The sequence below is a fragment of the Equus przewalskii genome, chromosome 1 (assembly GCF_037783145.1).
Source record: "Equus przewalskii isolate Varuska chromosome 1, EquPr2, whole genome shotgun sequence".
NCBI lineage: Eukaryota > Metazoa > Chordata > Mammalia > Perissodactyla > Equidae > Equus > Equus przewalskii.
In genome coordinates, this window is record NC_091831.1 from 77031658 (window position 1) to 77044969 (window position 13312).

The 13312-nt window shown below is 45.6% G+C and overlaps 1 long non-coding RNA gene across 1 annotated transcript; it reads left to right on the plus strand.

Annotated features, from left to right (window-relative positions):
* Nucleotides 1-4746: 4746 nt before the first annotated feature.
* Nucleotides 4747-10239, plus strand: LOC139082557 (uncharacterized). The gene is made up of 2 exons (XR_011538672.1): nucleotides 4747-6117; nucleotides 10003-10239. It is a non-coding gene; the product is annotated as an uncharacterized lncRNA (long non-coding RNA).
* Nucleotides 10240-13312: the final 3073 nt, after the last annotated feature.

The window sequence follows — 13312 nt, forward strand, 5'->3', positions numbered from 1 at the left end:
GCTTGCCTGGTTTCAGTCCCAACATCTCCTAGGGGATGGCTTTCTGTCCTGGGTTCCCTGTCATCATGCCGTGCTCACCTGTTGAGTCTCTGCATCTCTTTGGGCTCCAGGGTGCCAACCACTTGCTAGATGGTGCCTGAGACTCTCAGAGCCTGAGGGCTCCCCACCATCATCTCCCAAATCAGACTTTGCCACGAAATCAGTTGAACCAGTGTTTGCCCCAGCCTAGTAGACAAGTCTTATGCCATTGTATTAGTCAGTGTTCTTCAGAGAAACAGAAGCAATAGGATATACATATATATATGTACTTCAGATAGATGGGTAGATAGACACATGTTTATTTTAATAAATTGGCTCATGCCATTGTGGGGGCTGGCAAGTCCAAAATCTTAGAGCAGGCTAGCAGGCTGGAATCTCATAGACGAACGTTGCAGTCTTGAGTCTGAAATCTGCAAGCTGGAAACGCAGGCGGGATTTCTACGTTGCAGTCTTGAGGCAAATTCCTCCTTCTTCAGGAAGCCTCAGTCTTTGCTCTTAAGGCCTTCAAAGGATTGGATGAGTTTCACCCACATTTTGGAGGGGAATCTGCTTGACTCAAAGTCTACTGATTTAAATGTTAATCACATCTAAAAATTACCTTTACAGCAACATCTAGTTTGGTGTTTGACCACACAACTGGGTGTGATGGCCTAGCCAACCTGACACATAAAATTAGCCATCACGGCCACTTTCTAAGTTCCCTTCTCCTCCTCCCCTGGCCTCCCCACCATGATGCTTCTGGCAGCTATGATGCTTTCAAGTGCAAAGTCACAAAAAAATCCTATTCAAACAGGCTTAAACTATAAAGGGAACTTATTGGCTCTTGGAACTGAGAGATCCACAGGCAGGCTGGCCTCAGGTCTGACTCACTTCAGGTTAGAGCCTCATCTATCCCTGGTTCTCTTGGCTCTACCTTCCCTGTGTTGGTGTTATCTTCAGGCATGCTTCTCTAGTGACTCTAAGATGGCTGACACACTTCCTCATTCGCATCCAAGAGGAAAGAGAGCAGAGCATCCCTTCTGGAACAGGGGAAAAGGCACACCAAGCTTCTCTCTGATTGGTCGATCCTGACATCATCATGTGGCCAAGGGACAAGCCTGCTCCGACTGGGTTAGGTCTACCCATACCCTAACCAACCCCAGGGCAAAAGGATGGCATTGCCCTGACTGGCATCTAGGTAGGGGTTTTCCCTGGAGTCAGGGGTAGGATCGATCCCAGCAAAATGAGTGACTGCTACACAGTTGCTGAGGGGTGGACTGGATGCTGGGAGATAACCTCAGAGCAGTCCCAGCCTGGGGGGGTCACAGGCAACAGTACTAATCTCAAGAGAGAACAGCTATCCGGAAGGAGGAGTCCTCCCCACTTGGATGTCAGGGCAGAGTCAGGCCAGCAGGAGGGGCGAGGTGGTGACTGGCAGCCTGCGAGATGTGTGCTGGCTTCAGACTTCCTTGTTCCTGATCTGTTTGCCCCTCTGCCATGGAGGGCGTGATCACCAGGACTGAACTCATAGCAGCCAGCTTTGCAACTGTTAAGGCACGGGAAGGCTGTGGGATGCCACTGGGAGCCACTCGAAGCTGAGGAGAGTGACTCACACTGTTCTGATTGGGATGGCTTGGCAGGGATGAGGAACGCAGGAGGAAGGTGGCTTGAAGACGTCTTGGGACAACCCAGGTGAGGGGGTTGTCTCTGAGATTCTGATCTGTAATTTGTTTTTATTAAAAAAAGAAAAAAACTGAAGTGGCAGGACTTCTATCTTAACACGCTATAAAATGCCTCCCTCAGCCCTCCCTCTGTCTGTGCCACCTCCCTCTCCACCGTGCTGCCATTGCAGTTACTGGCACAGGCATGTCACACAGAATGCCAGGGAGGGAGAACACACCCTCGCTGAAAAGTACACTGAATCTTCTTGCACATTTTCTCTGCATACAGGGTGGGGGGATCACGTGCTGGTCAGCCCAGCTTGGCCGCGTATGCTTGGCATTCCCATCAGTCACTGGGCCAGGATCTCCCACTGTTTGAGCAGACACATGTCAACGTTGTGCTGAAGGAACCAGCATACCATGCTGGACCTGAGACTATAGGAGAAAAAAGCAGCTTTTCTATCGTCTGATTATCATTCTGGCCTGGGAAGAGAGGCATTTGGGGCAAAAAACGTTGCTGGCATTAAATAAGGGTGCTACTACACAAACAGGCATGTCATTCTAAGTTATGCAGACGAGAAATGACTCTACAGAATACTAACACAGTACTTTGATTTGCAAAGCCTTTTGCTTCGCTCAAGTCATTTAATCCTCATAATGGCCTACAAAACAAAAGTGTTAGAAACCTTTTTACAGAACAGAAAACTGAGGCAAAGAAAAGTCAAGAGACTTGCTTAAAGTTACACGCTTCCTAAGTGAAGCCTCTATTTAAATCCAGACTTCTGACTCTAAATCCTGTCTTCTTTTTATCACTGTTTTTCAGTATTTACAAGCAACACTTTTGGAGGTCCTATCAGTACAGGGAATATTAGTTAAGATGTGACACTATTAGGATTTGCCATCATACAAATCCTGCCAGCCCTTCATTTACCCACCAGTTTCTTCTCGTTTTTCATGCTTAGTTTGCTAATATAGGAGTCACGTGCACCTGTTGTCTTTATTCTCCCGGTGTAATCAGGAAAACGAGCCAGAAGAGCTGAAATGATTAGCTTGGGATCATTAGAAGAGGAAAGAATTTATATTCACAGTGACTGTATTTCTAGTCCATTGATTAGGCAATTTTCCTTTTATGAATCAATTGTGGTGATTGCTATGCCAAATAAGATGTGGAATTGTTATCACAAAGACAACATAAATTATTAGTTTTAAAATACATACTGTCTATGCATGGAGTTGAATATCCTATGGAATATTTCTTATCTTCTCTCCCTGATTTCTACTAGGTTTTCTCAAGGGGCACTCTTATAGATACTTTTTAGGCCCTGAGCTAACATCTGTTGCCAGTCTTCCTCTTTTTGCTTGAGGAAGATTGTCTTAAGCTAACATCCATGCCAGTCTTCCTCTATTTTGTATGTGGGGCACTGCCACAGCATGGCTTCATAAGCAGTGTGCAGGTCTGCGGGTTGCGAACCCTGGGCCACCGAAGTGGAGTGCACGAACTTAACTACACACCACCAGGCTGGCCCCCCCTTGCAGGTTCTTTAGCTCTGTTGTGGCATGTAGCAGTGTGATCAAACAACACGCAGTGTCTGATGTGTGACATTATTAACTTCCATTCGGAGCCCCATTGTAGATGTGGGGTGGTGGTCAAAGTCAACACAGAGTGCTTTAGGGGAAGTATCAATGACTGCGCATACCTTGACTCTGCAGCTCCAATCCAGAAAGCAAGGTGATTTTTAGAAATATGTGTAATCACCTTTGGAGATTCTAATAACAAATGCACCAACAATTTCATCTCTTATTAATAGGTTAAATTTTTTCTTAGAGTATGCAGAGGTCATTTCATACATTGCAATTTCACACTGATTCATCTCGCTGGATTGCCTCTTGCTGTAGCAAATACGGTAATGTCCAACAATTGTAATTAATAATCATGGAACTTTATTGCATAAGAGGATATTTTCAAAACCAAATAATCACTCTTAAGAGGATGCTGGAAGATTGAATAGGGCAGAATAGAGGTGGAAGAAAGATGAGAAAACAGAGAAAAACAAAGCAATGGCTAAAGTGCTGAGGGGACTAAATATTGAAAGGCGGGTGTTTAGGCGTTAAGAACAAAGGAGGAGGCATTTGGCTTAAATACTGTGAGATTTTATGGATTCTAGATACCAGAAGTTTCATGAATTAATTCATCTGACAAACGTTTATTGTATGCATCCTATACATTAAGGCACTGAGGATTGTAGATTGTTAGAATTTTTTAAAGGTCTAGCAGTCTTGTAGCCTACAGAAAAAGGACTGGACCACAAGAGAGAGAGACTTGATGACCACGAAGGAAGAGGAGAAAGAAAACGCAGAAAGGAGAGGAATAAACAGCAGTAGCCAATGGAAACAAAATTCCCATTACAAACTCTAATTTTTCCCAAATGAAATATGTCTAATATTTCTTAACTAACACGTTCCTAATTTTCCTTAGCAAAGACCAGTCAATCATAACCATAAGCATATTACACAATTTCTGTAAGTTCTTCCCTCCAACACGTTCTATGATGAGGTAAATAAGATTTAGAGCTTGTTCTCAAAGAACTCAGAATCTATTTGGAAATTTCAAGCTAGCGCACAGTAGATTACGGATCAGATCTAAGAGCATTTAAGCAGCTGCAGAGCAGCCTGATCTGCACTTTGGGTGCTTAGTTCAAAGAAAGGAGTGGGCCAAGCAAGAGAGGAAGGAAAAAGGGAGGTTTCATGGAGAAAGTGGACTCGAGTGAGGCCTATGAGGAGGCACACCAGAGGGGAGACAAGGGGACGACTTCGGGGGGAGCAGAAATTAGTGTCGTCTATTTTGGAACCAAGAAGAAGAATTTGTGACTCCGTACCTGAAGGATAATTACTGGGTGGTAATGGGAAATGAAGTTTGACTAAATAGGGTAAGATGGGACTTCCACGGGCCCAGAAACTCATGCACAGGGAGGCGCCTGGAGTCCAGGAGGGGTCTGTGATGACAGCGGCGTGTGAGGAAGCCAGCCCTGGCAGAGGCATTGATAACAAATGGAACAGGGGGTGCGATGAGTTAAGGCTGCTGACAGCCCATTAGATTACATACTCCCGTTTCAAGGAACTGGACCAGGATGGCTGCAGAGAAGGAGCTAGCAGACGAGACGTTTCAAAGAAGGAGTTGATAAGGCTTGGAGACTGATCTGATTTAGGGCATGGATGGGAAGGGGACATGGAAGAAGACTCCAAGACTGCCAATATGGTTCATTTATGCAAACGAGAGCAGGATGTATCCGGTCAGAAGATGATAAATGCCTAGATAAGTGAAGAAAAATGACTAGCTGCTGAGCTGGGACACGCCTCAGGGGGAAAAGAAGAACTTTTGCCCTCCTCTGCAACCCCCAGGGTTAGGCAAGGATGGCAGTAGGTGATGCAAAATCACGTCAGACAGGAAATGGGCCAGGCTGCCCAGGTGCCAGGTAGGGCTGAGCAGACTGGGGCCAAGGTGTTCTGGGTGCTCAGGAGACATACTCGGTTGTTCACCCCAAGGACGTTTGGAATTTGTGCTGCACAAGTACCGCTGTTCATTCGTTCCTTCACTGACTCCCATTCGGTATGCGCGACTCGGTGACGTGTACTAGGCACTGCGCCAGGTGCCACGGCAAAAAGGAGCAAGACATTGTCCAGGCCTTCAGGAAGCTCTCAGTCTACCAGAGAAGGCATAAACAGATTTTCAGAACTGAAACGGGAGCAAGAAATCAGAGGGAAGCATCTGAAATAGCCAGTTAGGGGATTTGCTCAAGGATGCTGTGGTGAATTGGGCTGGAAGAGGGTAGAGATTCCAGAGCTCTTTCTCTTCCTTCAGGAATTCTTGGCAGGAGCAGAGGGCGGCGTGATTTAGGGTTAGAAGTTTGTGTCTCAAAGTTCAACATCTAAGAGTCGAGGTCTGGAGTCATAGTGGCTTGAGGAAGTTGGCCAGAGTGGCCCCCGGGAGGCCAAGATGCAGAGTGCATGCTTTTGAAATCGGAGGACCAAATTAAGCAAATGAAAACAGGCTTGCTTTTTATCTTTACCAATTAGGGTACTTTTAGGTACTGTTTCGTGGGTGTGCACAAATGTCATGAAATGCAGATTTTCTTTTCATCAATTTATGGCCGAGATAGAGAGTAAGCTCAGATCTCACCTCCAAGGCCACGAGCTCCAGGCCCAGGCAGCATTCTTGGTGTACCGTGCACGGAATAGAGGCCAGCTCTTGTAGCAATTCTGCTTCCCGCCGACAGCAGGCTGGTGCATGTGTGGAGAAGGCGAGGAAGGCCCGGCACATGGAAACCTTTTCCTTGTGGTGGAAACTTGAATTGAATAGGCTGTTCAGATGTTCCCGGGAACTTACAGCATGGAAAGAAGCCAGGAGCCAGCAGCCCTCTCCTCCAGGGCCACTTTTGAGGTCTGTATGAGACTGTGACCTTTCATCCCTGAGGCTTCTTTGATTTTACTCCCCAGAGATATTCCTGTGTCCTAGATGCCTTGCGCTAGGCTTAGGGTGAGAGGTGTAGGAAAGGAAGGAAGTTTAACAAAGTCAGTAATAGCCTGGCTTTTGACATCAAAAAGTCTGGCTTCAAATTCAGCCTCCAAGATGTATTATGCAAGTAGCTATGTAATCTTGGACAAGTTATTGTCTAAAGCTCTGTTCCCTTATGTAGACTGGTCCTAAGAATAGCACCAGTCTCTTAGGGAGTTGTGCATATTGAATGAGATACCCCACGTAAAGTGCTCAGTACTGCGTCTGCTACCTAGTACGTGCTTGATGTGAGGTCCTTGGTATCAACTGTGGCTGTACTCATGTTCTGTGTCAGTGTGAGGACCAAACAGTGCTGCCCCAACCCTTCTTTGCTTCTCTTCCTTGGCAACCCCATTCAAATGCCAGCTACTGAAATACTAAACCTCGTTAGTAGCTAGAATCATCTCTGGGGCACCTCCACAGCACAGCATGGACCCTAATCTGACCCCCACTGTTTTGTTTTCCTGCTAATTTTCTGGTTAATCCAACAATTCGAACAAGAGCGTTATCCCGGCCCACCCTCCCCCGACCCCACCCCATCCCACCCACCGGAAGATGGACATGCAGGCAGCTGGGGAGGTGGGGTCATGGCAGCCCAGAGGTAAATCCTGCCCAGAAAACCCTGTAGGAGAGCTCACAAAACAAAGAGGCTCTTTGCCAAAGGAGATTTTATTTTGCAGTTTCCAAAAGGTAAGGGAACCCTTCCAACAATTTTTTTTTTTTGGCTTACAGGCTCAGAATTTAAACATAGGACACTGAATGGCCAGAACCTTGGCCCACCCCTGAGTGCCCGGGGCATGTTGCCAGCACCAGGAGTTAGAGTTTCTGCCCAGTAGGCTTGTAACCTGAACTTTCTTTTTCTAAAATCCCAGTTCTTAGTAGCCAGCACACATTCTGAGCCACAAAATTCTGAGAATTATTGCACTTGTCAGCTGCTCAGTCACATGCCCTTCAGCTGGGTTCCTTCTACTGGTGTAACAGTACTTCTGTTAGAGCCTATGAATTTCACTGTCACACAAAAATTGGCATCTCTTATAATACCACCCAAGGCTTGCCATAATCACCTAGAAATATACCGTCAGCCTGTCATAATTAATCAATTTTCAGCATCCCTCAGGCTCTCCAAATACAATGACTGATAGCAAATTAATAGATACTGGGGATCATCCCATTTAACTTCATCAAAGAGCTGACCCCATGATAAAAATTTCGTTTAATTAGGATAATATCTCATATTTAAAGAGAGCCTCAAAGCAGAAAAGTCCACAGATTTTCTCTCTTAATTTTCAAAGCAGCACCATATGGCCCTTAGATCCGACTTGTAGTGAACAGGCATGTTTGTCCCCATTTCACAGATGAGAAGAGCTTGCTGTGAACTGACAAGTAAAGGGATCACGGCAGGGTCAGGGGCTGGGGATATGAACCCAGAGCTGGGCATTCCTACTTCAATATGGACTTTATTTGCTTAACTTATGTCTATGAACCATCGGCAGCACAAAAATATACACGGGGATTTTTTTGAACACATATTTAATGAATCGGGTATCCTGTGCACATGGCAAGACTGTAAATAGATGTCAGTAGTGGAATGTTCGAGTGGACAAATATAGAACGTAACTTGTGCTCAGCAATGCCACTCTCCCCCACCGAGCCCCATGCTGGTATGTTCACTGGTCTGTTTGGAAGCTTTTTTCTCTCTTTTTTTTTAGGTTCAGTTGCATGATAGTACAAAGAGCCTTGTGTTACGGTCTCAACACTACTATTTATACCCTGTGACCCATTAAGCACTGATTCCTTGGTTGGGGTTCTCCCAACATCTCGAGAAAAAAAAAAGAGGGGAAAAAATAGCCTGACCGGAAAAAAAAAAAGGGGGGAGTTCTCATTTACAATACTTGAGTCAAGAATTTGGAAACATGACCCCAGCCAAAGGCTTCAGAGGCCTCGTATCAAATGTTGTTATTTTTGGGTGGCTTGAAAATAAGGCTGGTTGAGGAGTGGACAAGGTGCCCGAGTGGCTGTGGCAGGAAGCAGGAGGTGGGGAGGGGGGGCGCTCTGTCAGGAGAGGGTCCTAGGGACAGCCCGGGCGGCCAGCTGCTGGGCTGGCCTCAGGCCTCACAAGAAGAACTGGCCACTTGGCTGGAGAAGAACTTCACCTTCCCTGGGTCAGCCGCCCTCCCCTTCAGAGGGATGTGAGATATCAACATTTCCAAAAGGCAACTTGGCGCTCTTTTCCTTGCAAATACCCTGGAAATGAACCTTCGTCAAGTTTAAACCCCCTCTTCCTCCAGGGGACTTATTTTTATTTAAATAGGCAGTATTTCCCATGAAAGGGAACTGCCTCCCCGTTTTGGGAAAGAAGCCTGCTGGAGATATTTTCAAGCTCTGTCCACAGTGGGTGAAAGGGAATCCTGGCTTAAGATATCAACCGTAATGCACTCCTCCAGCCCCACAGAAGTGTGTCACCGTCAGAACCGAGCAGCTGCCCATGTTTGGAAACAACTCACTCACCCTGCCCCACCGGGTCTCCCCTCCAACTCGGTCTGTCCCAGGGCACGCACAGCACATGCATGCAAACATATGCGCACATGCACACTTTCGCACACACATGCGAGCACACACACACCTGGCTCAGAGGCCAGATGGTTATCTGCTGTGTCACGGGCCTTTAGTACATATTTGACAATTATTCTGGGGAAGCTTGAGGGAGATGTGTGTGACAGTTCTCTGTGAAAATAACTAAGAAACATATTAAATAAACTTTCCTGAGCATAGGCTGGAGCGAGAGGCAGGAAGCCCAAACTCTATTCTTGCATTATTCACGTGCCCTCAGAGTTACCCTAGATGAAAAGATCTCTAAAATATTTAGACTCAATTCCTCTTGGTAAGAAAATCAATGTTTAACTGCCTAGGAAGCCTGTAAAATATAAGACTGTCTATTCTCGGCACAAGTGTCAGGTTTTTGTGCCTCCAACACAGCTTCTAATCCATCTGGCCACACGGGCCTCTGTACGCCCACCTGCTCGTCCCATAGAAATTCTATTTGTCTTTTAGTCTGCTTCAAATGTCACGTTCTTCATTCGGCTTTCCATGGGCCCCTCTATAAAGAGGGCACTGTCTCGTCTCTGAACGTTCAGTGTTTGAGCCAGACTGGTTGGGTGAGGAGTCGTCAACCCACCAACAAGATGGTTGGTGAAAGCGTGCAGGTAGAGGGAACAATCGTTATGAGCCAGAGATGGTGTTACACATCCTAGAAAGGGGAAAAAAGTGTTAGATGGGGAGAGAGGAAATGAAAGAAAGTGGTGAAAGATGGCTTGGAAAAGTAACAAACCTAAATTCTGGATGTTCTTGTAAGCCAAATTAAGGGTTTACTTTAATTTAAAGACAATGGTAAGCTGCAATTTTAAGTAGAAAGGTGAGTCTAAGTTGCTTGTGTCCAAAGTAATATAGTTAATGTTGTGACCCATAAGTGCGTAAATGAATATTTGCTGTCAGATAAGTATTGTGGAATGCTCCGACAACTCCCGCTACAGCGTTAGCTCCTGTTATATTTTTCCAATTGAAAGTTGTTGCCTGAATGTTTGTATCCCCGCAAATTCTTATGTTGAAGCTCTAACCCCCGACGTGATGGTATTTGGAGGTGGGGCCTTTGGAGCTGATTAGGTTTAGATGAGGTCATGAGGGTGAGGCCCCAGGGACGGGACTGGTGTCCCAGTGAGAAGAGGAAGAGAGACCAGAGCTTGCTCACTCTCTCCCTCTTTCGCTCTTTCCCAGACCGCCATGTGAGGACCCAGTGAGAAGGCAGCGCTCTGCAAGCCAGGAATTAAGCTCGCACTGGGAAAACGAATCTGCTGTCGCCTTGATCTTTCACTTTGCAGCCTCCAGAACTGTGAGAAATAACGTCTGTTGTTTAAGCTACCCTGTGGTATTTTGTTACAGCAGCCTGAACAGACTAATACATAAGCCATCCAAAATGTGTTAATATAAATAAAAGTGATTTTTCTGTCAAAATGTAATTCCTCATCAAAATAAGCCTAGTATGAGTGGATACAGACCTGAAGACTCGTGTGTTGCTCATTCTCTTGAAGGGGACCATTCTTATCTCTCTTTCATAGATTGCTTAGGCTCTTTTTTTTTTTTGGATTTTATTTTATTTTTTCCTTTTTCTCCCCAAAGCCCCCCAGTACATGGTTGTGTGTTTTTAGTTCTGGGTCCTTCTAGTTGTGGCATGTGGGACATCACCTCAGCATGGCTTGATGAGCGGTGCCATGTCCGCACCCAGGATCCGAACCAGCGAAACCCTGGGCTGCCGAAGCCGAGCATGTGAACTTAACCACTCAGCCACGGGGCCGGCCCCTGCTTAGGCTCTTTGTGTCAGCCTCCAGAACTTTCAGTAGAGGCCGGAATCTACAGTCTCTGGTGCAGAATCGTCAAATATTTTTCAATACACCCTAGAAAAGATGTTATGGGCTTAAGATGAATTAATGTGAATTTAATCCACAACAATTTTCAGAAAGTAATATGCTCTTCTGCCTTCCTAATGTGAAGTATGGGTTTGGACTTACCATCGTGTGGGCTCACCAGTGTGGTATAGGTTGACTGAAGGCCGTATGCCTCCAGCAAGCAACACGGTTTGTCTTTATGGTGGTGCTAAGTGTCCTGCAATTATCTATCAACACAATTTTCAGGGGATTTTGTCTCTCTGCCCTGGATATTTTCTCTCGCATTCCAGATTGTTCAGTTTTCTTAGGAATTTTGTCTGGGACTTGACTCTTTTGACTGATTCTCGATGGTCTGTGTCTAGTTTGGAGAGTACAACTCCTAGATACAAGAGAGTCACAGTTCATGAATTGTTTCTTCATAGACTATAAGAAAAAGAAACTCCCTGTTTTTATTCCCATCTAGAATAAGGGTACTTGAACTCTTTCTGCACATGCCAAAAAAATCATGAAGAATGTTGTAACATATAAAATATGATGTGGGTATATCCAGTTTCCTATGGAAGGAAGACTTCTACATCTTCATCTGTGCCTCTCCCACCTAGTAATTTCTAATGCCAAGAGTTGGTTTACACTCAGTGTAACAGAAAGTCAGAGGACTGAAATGAAGAAAAGATCATAGGTACTCTGTCTAACACCTCATAATGAGGAGATGTGCTCAGGGCTGTGTCTGGAGATTCTGGAAACTCAGGCAGGACCACACACCTAAGCCTCTGATTCCTAATTTGGACACTCCTGCCACTTCTTGATACCAATAAGGTCCGAAGCCACCCCCAAGGAATGCATAGCCTTGGTCAAAACTCCAAAATCCTTTTTTCTCCTGAAGCATCCTTTCTGAAACATCATATTGTCTTAAACTTAATTTATTTAGGTAGAGGGAAGGCCCACTCCAGCAAATAATAAAACTTCCCTCTCTAAAAAACCGAAAAAACAACTCTGCAATCCATAAGAACCCTTCTTTCAGTGGCATTGGAGGGGAAAGGTGGAGGTCACTGGATCTCCTGCCCCTCGTGCCCCTGGCACGTTCTAGTGTCCTTGAAGGCTGTGCCAACCATCTGCAGGTGGAGGAGACAAAGCAGAGGAAGCGATTTGGTTTTCTGAGCCTGAGGGGAAGGTATATCCTGCTCAGAGGCAGCCTCCAGGATGACATCCCTGGAAAATGTGTTTGCTAAGCCCAGGACATCACCCTCTGTCATGTGGACGTGCTCAGCCCACACTACTGACCTCCTGACCACTCCTCCTCAGAAGCTCATATCCACTTCCTCTTCTTTCTACTCCTCGTCCCTGTCTGTCCCCTCCACAAAGCCTCCCAGAAGGGACTTTCCACTCCCACAGGCAATCACTGTCCTCGTGACTGTGACAGTCACATATACTTCCAGAAGGTATTTGTAAAATAAGCTAAAACAGTTCATGAATGCTAAGTAATAATGCCAACCCTCTGTCTTATTATAAGCACACTCATAAGAAATTAGGCTTGCCCTTGTAGAGTCTTACAGGCCAGTGCTCCTCAACCTTCAGCTCGCTGACAAATCACCTGGGGAACCTGGATTTTAATTCAGATTCTGAGTCAGTAGGTCTAAGGTGGGGCCTGAGAGTCTGCATTTCCCACAAGCTTCCCGGCTATCCGAGGACCACCTTTTCAGGGGGAAGGTATAGATCTCAAGCTCCATGAGGGCCATGGCATATCTAATTCGACTTCATGTCCTCATGAAGAGGACATGCCACGGGAGCTGGCACACGGTGGGTTTTCAGCCGGAAGGAAGGGAGGAAGGGAGATGAGAAGAGAGAGAGGAGATTGTGAGTTTTCCATTGGGTAAGTCTTTCCTGTTCTTGACACTTACATTGAGTAACTCTTCCGTGTTCTTGATATTAAAAACCAAGACAAGCACAGATGAAGCGGATGTGTAACAGAGGCTAGTGGTGAGTTTTTTAAGCAGAGTTTCACCCCAGCTTCTCCTCATAGTTTCTTCCTAGCTATTGACAGATGTTCTCAAGGTATGCTTCTAATTTGGCACATCTCTGTCAGAATGCCACAGTTCTCTTAAAGGCTTGGGAGCTATGATGTGCCCAGAGGCACAGGTCACTGAAGAAAGGAGCTGTTCTGATCATAAGCTGCTTTCTTCTCAGTCTCACTGACCAAGTGGTGTGGCTCCGTCTCCCTGGGGAGCATTTGATGGACAGTATTTCCTTTACTGCAAACTTTTCTGTTGGCAGAGTTTGTACCAAAGCCTGAAGACTGTCAGTTGTTTTCAGCTCTGCTCCTCCCAACTTATAAGACAAATCTTAAAGTGTATGATTTCTAACATGCATCTTGCCAACAGCAAGCAGACTCTTGGAGAGCCTCCTCCCCAGGGTACCTTTCATCTTAGAGAATGCGCAGAAGGGCTTGTCAAAGAATGCTGGGGGAGATAGGCATGCCATGCGAATGATTCGGTGGTATGCCTGTTCACATATCATACAAAATTATGCCAAAATTTATCATCGTTTTCAGAAAAAATGCATTCTAAGTAAATGTTTTTTTCAGTATGAAACTAACCTAATCCCATTTTAAAAACAGAAAAAAATTCAATAAAAAGGGAAAATAT